The sequence below is a fragment of the Scyliorhinus torazame genome, chromosome 5, assembly GCF_047496885.1.
Source record: "Scyliorhinus torazame isolate Kashiwa2021f chromosome 5, sScyTor2.1, whole genome shotgun sequence".
NCBI classification, from domain to species: Eukaryota; Metazoa; Chordata; class Chondrichthyes; order Carcharhiniformes; family Scyliorhinidae; genus Scyliorhinus; species Scyliorhinus torazame.
The window spans coordinates 149914608-149927312 of NC_092711.1; positions in this window are offsets into that span (position 1 = coordinate 149914608).

Sequence of the window (12705 nt, forward strand, 5' to 3'; positions counted from 1 at the left end):
TTATCTCCAAATTTGAAGATGGTACAAAGTTGGATGGGAGGGTGAGCTGTGAGGAAGATGCAGAGATGCTTCAGTGGGATTTGGACAGACTGAGTAAGTGGGCATGTGCATGATATGTGCAGTATAATGTAGATAAATGTGAGTTTATCTGCTTTAGTAGCAAAAATAGGAAGGGCAGATTATTATTTGAATGGATGTTAATTGAAAGAGGTGAATGCTCAGCAAGACCTTGGTGACCTCATACATCAGTTATTGAAAGTAAGCGCGCAGCTACAGCAAGCAGTAAAGAAGGCAAATGTATGTTGGCCGTCATAGCAACAGGATTTGAGTATAGGATTAGAAATGTTTTATTGCAATTGTTTCGGGCACTGGTGAGGCCACACCTGGGGTATTGTGTGCAGTTTTGGTTTCCTTATCTGAGGATGTTATTGCTATGGAGGGGAAGGTTTACCAGGCCGATTCTATTCATTGGAGTTTAGAAGAGTGAGAGGGGATCTCATCGAAACTTACAAAACTCTAACAGGATTAGACAGGGTAGATTCAGAAAGAACGTTCCCGATGGTGGGCGAGTCCAGAACTATGGGTCATAATTGGAGGATAAGGGGAGGATAAGACCTTTTAGGACTGAGGTGAGGGGTAATTTCTTCACCCAGAGAGTGGTGAATCTTTGCAATTCACGATCACAGAAAATAGTTGAGGCCCAAACGTTGTGTAATTTCAAAAAGGAATTAGATACAGCTCTTGGGGCTAAAGTGATCAGTGGATATGGAGGGAAGGCTCAGGGTATTGAACTTGATAATCAGTCATGATCATAGACATCCAATAGATCATCTTTCTTGTAAACCTCATCAATGAAACCCTAATGGAAAATCCAAACTTTAATCAGGATCCAACTGACGGGAGCCCAGCTCCCAGAATACTTTGCTTCTGATTTGCCTTTTATTAGGAAGTGAGAATGCCGAGGCCAGACCTTGTTTCCTCCTTGGTGGGGACGTAAGCCGTGTCCACATCTCCACTTCATTCTTCCACTGGTCGTGTGGCTCAGATTCCGAGAACATCGGCGAGTAATCAGACCCTGACAATTTCCACTTGCTTCAGTTATTTCTCACAAAAACCACTGGGATTAGAACATAAGAACTAGGAACAGGAGTAGGCCACCTGGCCCCCCGAGCCTGCTCCGCCATTCAATGAGATCATGGCTGATCTTTGTGGACTCAGCTCCACTCTCCGGCCCATGCTCTCCGACCCATGCTCTCCGATTGTGGGATTCTGTCTGAACTACTATTTTTCAACCTTCACCATCCGGCAAGCGTTCTGTGTTCCCATGTTATAATCCTGAGAGCTTTATGGTGAAGGAAGAAACTGGAGCCAATCTGTACTTGGTATGCATTTATTCACAGCGTGAAACATTACAGGTAGATGCCTCCTGACCCCACTCCACTCCATGTCAGTCAGTGTTTCTTGTTACAGAAAGGAGGGGAATTAATTTAAACAGCCCTGATTTCTCCTCTCTCTACTGGTCAGTAAACAGAATGGAGGTTTTGATTCCTGATCTCCCCCTTTATAAGTGGTGGCGTATTTTTCTTCACCTCGAACCTCCATTAATAATCCAGCCTTAGGGTGGACTCAATCTCTATTTGGTGTGGATTTTTTCAGAGTGAAATGTTCCATTTATACACCACCTGACACCACCTGATGTCAGTCAGCGTCTCTTTCTGCGCCTTTAAAACAAACAATAACATTGACTGGGCAGTGAAACAAAAATCAAATTACCAAAGTAAAGTTATAAAACTTGAAACTAAAATGTTATCTTGTGAGTCAATGATGCAGCCCAACCCCCGCAGTGCCCACCGGGCAAGAAGAATGGCTCTTTATATTTGCTCAAGTAACCATCCAATCAATACTGTGGATACTGAAACCCAACAGATACAATTAACACCACAGTCAGAGCATCGAAAATGTCTCTAATCAGTGTGACTGCCCCGGTGTCTCAGCAGCTCAGATGAACAAATAAATCCCATCCCACACACAGAACAGGTGAACGGCCTCGCTCCACTGTGAACTCACTGGTGTGTCTGCAGATGGGATGACTGAGTGAATCCCTTCCCACACGCGGGGCAGGTAAAAGGCCGCTCCCCGGTGTGAATTCGCTGGTGAGCCTGCAGGTGGTAAGACTGAGCGAATCCCTTCCCACACTCAGAGCAGGTGAACGGCCTCTCCCCGGTGTGAACTCTCTGGTGTCTCTGCAGAGTGGATGAATCAATGAATCCTTTCCCACACATGGAACATGTGAAAGGCCTCTCCCCACTGTGAACCCACTGGTGTGACAGCAGGTTGGATAACTGAGCTAATCCCTTCCCACACGCAGAGCAAGTAAAAGGCCGCTCCCCATTGTGAATTCGCTGATGTGTCTGTAGGTGGAATGGCGGAGTGAATCCCTTCCCACACTCAGAGCAGGAGAACGGCTTTTCCCTGGTGTGAATTTGCTGATGGTTCTGTGGAGTGGATGACTCAATGAATCCCTTCGCACACTGAGAGCAGGTGTATGGCCTCTCTCCAGTGCGAACTCTCTGGTGTAACTTCAGGTTGGATGACTTAGTGAATCCTTTCCCACACTCAAAACAGGTGAATGGCCTCTCCCGGGTGTGAGTTCGCTGGTGTAACAAGGTTAAGTAACCGAGCAAATCCCTTCCCACACTCTGGGCAGCTGAACGGCCTCACCCCAGTCTGGCTGCGTCGATGACTTTCCAGCTCAGATGGGGCTTTGTATCCCTTCCCACAGTCCCCACATTTCCATGGTTTCTCCATTCGGCAGGTGTTTACGTGACTCGCCAGGTCTGGCAATCAGTTGACGGCTTGACTCACACACACAGAACACGTATGGTCTCTCCCTGCTATGAATGGTGTGATGTTTTTTTCAGGCTGTTAAGTTATTTCCACAGTCAGTTAACTGGAACACTCTCACTTCGGTGTGTGTCTCAGTGCTCTTTCAGTCACACTGATGATTAAAATCTTTTGAAGTAGTCAAAACAAACATTTCTCCCTCGAGACTCAAAGACCAATGACATTCAGGCTCTGTGAATCTGAATGTCTTTGGCAGATGCTGACATGATGTCTGGTTTGAGATTTCTGTCTGTAAATCCTCCTCTTTAAACATCCTGTAAAAGAAGTTTGCAGGAGACAGGAGGAGGTTTCAGTCTGTGTGAAGCTCAATCATTCACACAAAGCCCGCGCGCTGATTGGCTAGAAGACGAGAGTCCTTCCGGTTCCACAACTCTTTCCAATGGTCTAAACCTCAGAAGGAAGGTCAGGAGGCGGGCTCTCCCCTGCACCTGTGCAACTTCCCCTCTTCCTTGGGACATGCGCAGTCCGGGGCCAGGGGGAGCTCACCGAGCTGCTTCTCGTTCTGGCTGGAGCCGTCAGCCGGTTTCTTGGAAACCTTTGTCTCGAGGAGGTACAGGAGGGAAACTGGTGGGGGTGGGGCTCCCGTGTCCGCGTGCCGAGCCTGCGCACTGAGACCCCAAAACGTCACAGTGATTCTTATTGGCTGATTCACAGGGTTCTCGTGACGTTACAAAGCGGAAGTTCGATGAAATCTCCGCCTGTCTCCAACATCTGTGAGTAAAACACTTTCCTTTCTCCCCCTTTCCATTTCTTTTCTCATGCTGACCTTCAATTGGTCACTTGCAGCAACTGAACGGAAAGGAAGTGAATCCAGGGAGGGTGCAGACCCTGGAAAGCTTGGCCCAGGTCTCTCTGAAAGAGATTGACATTCTTTGCTCCCAGAGCTTGACACATTTATTTGTCCGGCTAGAAATCATAAGTCTGCACTGACCCTCAGAAAAATCACTCACAGAGGCAGACTCCCCACCCTATCCCCATAATCCGGTGTATTGATTATCGTCAACCCACCTAACCTAACACCTTTGGACACTAAGAGGTAATTTAGCATGACCAATCCACTTAACCTGCACATTTTTGGACTGTGGGAGGAAACCACGCACACACGGGGAGAAAGCGCATCGCCACACAGACAGCCACTCAAGGAATCGAACCTGCGACCCTGGCTCTGTGCGGCAGCAGTGCTAACCACTGTGCCTTACTCTGGGCTCAGTTGAATTGAATTCACTGATGGAAAGTCCTGGAGGAGCAAGTCAGCCAGATTGGAGCACATGTATTTGAGATAGGGGTCTCATTATTTAACATGCATCAGACTTAGAATGAAGTAGACATTAAAAATTGCAATGGGATACATTCCGTAATCAGTCTATGCCAGTTTTGGATCGAGGGAGAACTGATTGGCCTGCTTCCATATCGAGCCTGATGGATGTTGGGTCTATCCTAACCAAATTCCGTGTGAACCTAAGATGAGAGGCCAATTGATAAAGCCTGATATTCGGGAGACACAACCTCCCTTAGCTCCTTAACAAACTTGAGGTGAGGTTTCTTTTTGTTGTAGATAAATGTTCTAATCATTCCATTAATTTCCTTAATGACTCTGGTTGACAGCAGTATCAGCAGCATTTGCAGAGGGTACAACAGTCTGAGCAGCACATTCATTTTAATTAAGGCGATCCTCCCTCGCCATGAAATCGGAAGAGCCGACCACCGGGCAAGGTCCCACCTAATAGTCACCATCAGCTGTGGAAAGGTGGCCCCATATAGCTGTCTGAAAGAGGGGTCATTGACATTCCCAGACATTTAAATCCCAAGAGGGGAGCACCTGATTGGAAACTTAGCAAGAGGAGGGGGCTTACACTTCAACACCACCCTCCCCCCACCAGCATGACCTCTGACTCAGTAAAATTCATCTTCTCACCAGAGAAGTCACTAAATCTATCCATAATCGGGTACAGCTGGTTAAGATGAACATTTTGCTGTGGTTTTTATTTTTATCTCCATGCCTAATGGTCTTTTTTCTGAAATTGTTCTTTATGGGGGTGGATAGGTTGGTTTAATCGTTTGTGTGGGCAGATAAGGTGGCAAGCCTTATCGCCAAAACATAAGATCACAGTTTCAAGTCAACATTCAAAAGAGAGGGAACTTGTGACGGGGATGTGCTGAGTAGTCGCACATCAGGTGGCTCTCTTCCATACAACAGAATAATAGGCACTGTCGGCCGAATTTAGCCGCAAAATCAGACTCACCCATCCCCTCACCCTCAGCAATAGTGCGGACAACAAAATGCTAGGAAGCAACAGCTCGAAAGGCTGCAGGGTCACAGAAACTGCGACAAAGAACAAAGAAAAGTACAGCACAGGAACAGGCCCTTCGGCCCTCCAAGCCTGCGCCGACCATTCTGCCCATCTAAAATTGTTGACACTTCCGAGGTCCGTATCCCTCTATTCCCATCCTATTCATCTATTTGTCAAGATGCCCCTTAAACGTCACTATCGTCCCTGCTTCCACCACCTCCTCCGGCAGCGAGTTCCAGACACCCACTACCCTCTGTGTAAATCATTTCTGGAGATTCAGAGTTGATTTTTATAAAGAAACTTCAACCTTGTTGAATACATGTAAACTGCTGCCCGTCAATCTGCGGAGAGTACAGTATTCACACAGGAACTGAAAGAAATACAAAAAGGCGTCTTTTATTCAAGCCCAGATTTTATCAAGGTTTAAATCGGATTAGAAAATGCAATAGTTTTGCACTTAAATCATGTGCCGCCATAATAACATTGGGAAATCTTATATACAGCTGTGGAAGGAAGAGCGACGATGTTCAGAACAGGTCAGCAGGTGGATTAAGGAACAGCAGATGCGAACCAGGGACAGAAGCGGCGAGCAAGCGGGTCGGAGTCCCCACGAGGTGAGTGGTCTCCAGTCTTCCCGAGAGAGGGAGACCGGCGACCCAGAAAACAAGCACCCCCTCCCCCCGACCAGGCGATGGATGGAGGATGCTCCGGACCAAGGAACTAAACGCAATGAAGGGTGACATTAAGGCTGAGATAAGGGTGACGGTCAAGCTGGCGGAGGTGCTAGCCGCCATGCAGAAGGTGCTCAATGGCATGTGGAGGAAATTGGAAGCGCAGGGGGGCACAGTTCGAGAGCTGGAAAAGGTTGTGGACCAGTAGAATCGGTCAAGGAGGCAGAACAGTCGGATAGTGGGCCTGCCAGAGGGGATCGAGGGCAGGGACCCAATCGACTACGTGGCCCAAACGCTGGGCAACCTGATTGGGAGGGACAGCTTCCCCAAACCGCCAGAGATCGACAGGGCTCACAGGTCGCTCCGACTGCGTCACCTCACAATGAACAGGGGAGCCAGCTCATAGGAGGGAGGGGGCGAGGGCAGCAGAGCGCAGGAGAGGGTGAGGAGGAGACAGCAGGGACACAAGCAGAGCGAGAGTAGGAGGGAGTCAGATCGATCCTGGGTGGGGGGGCCACACACCAGCGGGAAAGCTAATACCAGGGAGTATGGGAGAGAGCGGGACCGCGGCACATCTCCCACTGGGAAGAGATCATCTGGGAGGGGGGGGGGCAGATAGAGGAGCGGGATACGGTGGGGTGGGGTGGGGTGGGGGGAAGATAGAAGGGGGGGGGGAGATCTGGTGGGGTGGGCGGGAGATAGACAAGGGGGGATGCGGTCTGATCATGAGAGGGGGAACTTCACAACTGTTTACAGTATCCATTGACTGACAGATCAATCCCAGAACACGGAAAATGACAGGCACGGCGAGGGAACTGGGAACGTTCATGGAGCAGATGAGGGGCAGTGGATCCCTGGCGGTTCATGGAGCAGATGGGGGCAGTGGATCCCTGGCGGTTCATGGAGCAGATGGGGGCAGTGGATCCCTGGCGATTCATGGAGCAGACGGGGGCAGTGGATCCCTGGCGGTTCATGGAGCAGATGGGGGCAGTGGATCCCTGGCGATTCATGGAGTAGGAGGGGGCAGTGGATCCCTGGCGATTCTTACACCCAGATGAGAAGGAATTCCCGTTCTTCTCACCAGTACACAAGGTCTACACTCACATCGGCTTCTTTGTTGTGGGGAAATCGGTGCCTCCAGAAATAGTCAGAGTGGAAGAATCCATGATTGTAATCTCAGACCACACTCCACATTACATGGATGTGAGGTTGGAGACGGGACAAACCCAATGCCCCACATGGAGGTTGGACACGACGCTCTTGGCCGACAAGGTCTTCTGCCAGAAAACATCACCGGCCATCGGCAAGTACATCACTAACAACCAGAACGGGGAAATCTCACCTTCCACGTTCTGGGAGGCACTGAAGGCTGTGATTAGGGGAGAAATAATCACCAAAAGGCTTGGAGAGACAGGGAAGAGAGAGCGGTTAGGCAGCAACTGATCGACTCCATTCTGGAGGTTGACAGACGATACTCCGAGGCTCTGACCATAGAGCTTCTGCTGGAGAGGAAGAAGCTGCAAAAGAATTTTCACCTGCTATCCACCAGGAAGGCAGTGACCAACTCCGCCAGACACGGGGGACCTTTTATGAGCACGGAGAGGGCTAGCCGCCTGCTGGTTCACCAGCTGAGAAAGAAGGCAGCCACGAGGGAAATAGCCCAGGTAAAGGATAACAGAGGCAGACTGGTATAATAATAATCTTTATTATTGTCACATGTAGGCTTACATTAACACTGCAATTAAGTTATTGTGAAAATCCCCTAGTCGCCACACTCCGGCGCCTGTTCGGGTACACTGAGGGAGAATTCAGAATATCCAATTCACCTAACAGTATGGCTTTCGGGACTTGTGGGAGGAAACCGGAGCTCCCGGAGGAAACCCTTGCAGACAAGGGGAGAACGTGCAGACTCCACACAGACAGTGACCCAAACCGGGAATCGAACCTGGTACCCTGGCGCTGTGAAGCAGAATTGTTGACCACTGTGCTACCGTGCTGCCCAACCATAGCCGTCCCGTAGCCCAACCAAAAAAGGTCAACCAAGCATTCGAGGCCTTCTACCGGGGACTGCACACCTCCAAGGACCCCCCTCCCTCCCTTCTCCCGGAGAGAATTCGGAATCTTCTTGGGCTACAAACTCAACCTGGGCAAAAACAAAGATTTCCCGGTGAGGCAGAGAGGGGGAGGGGCAGAGTGGAGGGCCTCCCAGTTAAAATAGCCCAAAACAAATTCCGCGACCTGGAGATCCAGGTTTCCCACGAGTGGACACGGATCCACAAGTGGAAGCTGACCAGTCTGGCGGAGGAAGTCAAAAACGACCCACAGAGATGGGATGGATCCCTGCTTTCCCTGGCGGGGAGGATGCAGACGATCAAGATGAACGTACTGCCCAGGTTCCTCTTCCTGTTTCGATCCTTACCGATCTACATCCCCAAGGCCTTTTTCCATTCAATAGATAAGGTGATTATGGCCTTTGTGTGGAGGGCAATCCAGGAACCCCTAAAACAGTACTACAATGGAGAAGAAACATGGGAGGCCTCCACCTCCCGAACTTGCAATACTATCACTGGGCAGCCACGGCCGAAAGAGTGAGGAGATGGGTAAAGGATCCAAACATGGAATGGGTGAGGATGGACGAGACCTCATGTACAGGAATGACCCTCCGGGCCCTCGTCACGGCAACACTCCCATCCCCGCCAGCACCGGTCCAGTGGTGGTAGCTACCCTGAGAACCTGGAACCAGATGTGGCAGCATTTCAGTCTGACCGATGTGTCCATCATGGCCCCCATCTGCGGCAACCAGATTTGCACCAGCCATTCTCGACACCACCTTCAAGAGATGGAGACAGGACGGGGGAACACTGATGGTCAGGGACTTTTACACGGGAAATAAACTAGCGACCTTAGAGGAGCTGACGGAGAGACGGGACCTACCAAACAGGGATGAGCTCCAGGTCAAAAACTTTCTCCACAAGGAGACACCAGCACACCCAGGAACCCTGAGAAGCACAATGCAAGAGGGGTTACTGGACGCAGACAGTCTGGGGAATGGAAACTGTGGGGACCTGTACGGACAACTCTTAATAAGGATACGCTCCTTACTTGACCAAACCCAGGAAAAATGGGAGGAAGAGCGAGGGAGGGAAATAGGGTGGGGACTCTGGAGCGAAGCACTGAACGGGACCAATTCCACTTTCTCCTACGCAAGGCTAAGCTTCATGCAGCTGAATGTTGTGCACAGAGCACACCTGACACGAACCTGAATGAGCAGGTTCTTCCCGGAGATGGAGGACAAATGTGAATGGTGCCAGCGGGGCCCAGCAAACCATGCCCACATGTTCTGGGTATGCCCCAGACTTGTCGAATTCTGCACAGCCTATTTAAAGGCTGCAGACTGGCTGGCAGACTTATCGGAATTTCTCCACCTGGAGAAGATCAAGCTCACCGTCTGAGGGTCAGAGGATGGTTCCCACAAAGTGTGGAGACCATTCACCAACTTGTTCCAGGACCTGTTTGAAGCCAGCGGCCAATGAAACACTGGGGAGGGAGGTGGGCGTACGGGAGCCAACGGGATCACAGGGAGCAGGCAGGAAAGGGATGTGTGGAGGGGGGGCCAGAAACTAACTGACACAGAGACCAGAGAGCACAGAACAAAAACACAAGAAGAGAAACCCCCAAGGGAAGGTTTAAAACAGGACAGGGAGTGCGTGGGGCGGAAGGGGGGAGGCCCATCAATGGGGGGAAAGGGAGGGCACCGTCCACTTGTAAATAACAGAACTCCCATTGTACAGTGAAGGGCCCAGGAAAGGACCCAGCAACGACGAGTGAAGGGGGCGGAGGGGAGGGACAGGAGATGGGGGGACCGGCACAAAGGAAATTGACATGCACATTGTAATCGGCAGAGTTACCCTGACTGCTTGGATAGTGTATAATAAGCATTGCCACAACCCTGCTACTCGATGAAAAAGAGGTGAAAAAAACTGCCCCAACCAATCCCGCCTCAATTTAAAGTGTTCCTCATAATCCAGATGGGTTTCCTGTAATAAAGCTATGTCGACTTTCTCCTTAAGAAAGGAGACGATCTTTTTCCCTTCTGATAGGGTGATGGATGCCCCGTACATTCCCTGAGAAAATTTGCAGATTAACTGCCGCCATTAGTTAGGCGACAGAGAGACAGGAACAGATTTTCACACCACAATCGGGCGTGCGCCATTACCCCCTCCTCCAACTCACTTTACACCAGAGGCACCAAAGTCTCCCCAAACAGCTCCTTTCACAGATAAAAGCCCCGTCTGTACCAGAGTAGGATAAAGTCAACAACACATAAACCCTCCCGTAATAACAAAAATACAAAAGAATCACCACCACAATAGATCCAAGGGGACATTCCTCAATAAGACTGAGGACCCGGAGGATTAACCCCACGGCCAGACTGTCGTTACCCTCAGGATACCTTCTCCAAAATGAGGAGAAGAAAAGTAACTTTTGTAAATTGTTTTTACAGGATATTAGAAGAGGAGGAATTACAGACAGCAATCGCAAACGTCACGTCTCGATCTGACTGAGTCTCTCAATTCCTTGGAACTGAACATCACCGGACTTTGAATCTAGAAGGAGAAATGTTTGTCTTTTCTGTCCGCTTCAAAACATCAGTGTGACTGGAAAAGCCCCGAGAGACACACACCCGAGTGAGAGTGTTCCAGATCAGTGACTGTGGAAAGAGCTTTAACCAGTTACACAGCCTGAAAAAGCATCACACCATTCACAGCGGGGAGAGACCGTACACGTGTTCTGTGTGTGGACGAGGCTTCAACTGATCGACAAACCTGGAGAGACACGAGGACACCCCCACCCTGGAGAAACGATGGAAATGTGGGGACTGTGGGAAGGGATTCAGGGTTCCATCTGCACTGGAAGCTCATCGGCGCAGTCACACTGGGGAGAGGCCGTTCACCTGCTCTCAGTGTGAGAAGGGATTCATTCAGTTATCCGCCCTGCAGTCACACCAGCGAGCTCACACTGGGGAGAGGCCGTTCACCTGCTCTCAGTGTGAAAAGGGATTCACTCGGTTATCCAGCCTGAAGTCACACCAGCGAATTCACACGGGGGAGAGGCCGTTCACCTGCTCTCAGTGTGAGAAGAGATTCACTACATCATTGAGCCTGCGGATACATCAGCGAATTCACAGTGGGGAGAGGCCGTTCACTTGCTCTCAGTGTGAGAAGGGATTCACTACATCATCGAACCTGCGGACACACCAGCGAGTTCACACTGGGGAGAGGCCGTTCACCTGCTCTCAGTGTGAGAAGAGATTTGCTAGGTTATCTGACCTGCAGAGACACCAGCGAGTTCACACAGGGGAGAGGCCGTTCATCTGCTCTCAGTGTGAAAAGGGATTCACTACTTCATCGAGACTTCTGACACACCAGCGAGTTCACACTGGGGAGAGGCCGTTCACCTGCTCTCAGTGTGAGAAGGGATTCACTACTTCATCGAGCCTGCTGGCACATGAGCGAGTTCACACTGAGGAGAGGCCATTCACCTGCCCTCAGTGTGAGAAGGGATTCACGACTTCATCGGAACTGCAGATACACCAGCGAGTTCACACTGGGGAGAGGCCATTCACCTGCTCTCAGTGTGAGAAGGGATTCACTACTTTGTCGTACCTGCAGATACACCAGCGAGTTCACACTGGGGAGAGGCCGTTCACCTGCTCTCAGTGTGGGAAGAGATTCACTCAGTTATCCAGCCTGCGGAGACATCAGCAAGTTCACACTGAGGAGAGGCCGTTCACCTGCTCTCAATGTGAGAAGGGATTCACTCACTTATCCAGCCTGCTGGCACACCAGCGAGTTCACACTGGGGAGAGACCGTTCATCTGCTCTCAGTGTGAGAAGAGATTCGCTCAGTTATCCAACCTGTGGATACATAAGCGAGTTCACACTGGGGAGAGGCCGTTCACCTGCTCTCAATGTGAGAAGGGATTCACTACTTCATCGAACCTGCTGGCACATGAGCGAGTTCACACTGAGGAGAGACCGTTCACCTGCTCTCAGTGTGAGAAGAGATTCACTTGGTTATCCACCCTGCGGAGACACCAGCGAGTTCACACAGGGGAGAAGGCGTTAACCTGATCTTAGTGAGAGAAGGGATTCAGATTATCCATACACCCTGCGGGAACACGAGCGAGTTCACACCTGGAAGAGGCCATTCACCTGCTCTGAGCAGGGGAGACATTCAATGATCGGTCCCAACTGCGGAGACACTACCGAGTTAATTCTGGGGAGAGACCATTCATCTGCTCTCAATGTGGGGAGGGGTTTGGTGATTCATCACACCTATTGTGACTCCAACAAGTTCACAATAAATTACAGATGTTGGCTCCGTTGTTACTGTTTCTGCTCTCACTGACATCCAGGGCTGCATTTTGTTCATTCTGACATCTGGTGAATGGTGATGATTGGAGGGTTTCTTTCTGCTGGACTGGCCGGTCTAACACCTCTGCCTCCGGTGGGCTGACCATTTTTGAGCCTCGTTGCGATTACCTGGTTCCAAGTTTGACGAGGAGCACAGAATGAAAAGGTGTTTGCACGTTGGAAGATATTTAGTTCCCAAAGCAGCCACGTTGCCATGAAGATGGGCTATGGTGGTTACAGGGTTCTTTTGTCTAAATTATCTGGGTGTTTCTCGCAGAAGGAAACTGTCACGGTCTGAGGGGCAAGTTGTCTGTGGTAGATTGGGAAATTACAATAAACATATCACTGAAAGTGGCAACGCAGGTGGATAAGGAGCTAAGAAGGCAGACGGCATGCTTGTCTTCATTGGTCGGGGCATTGAGT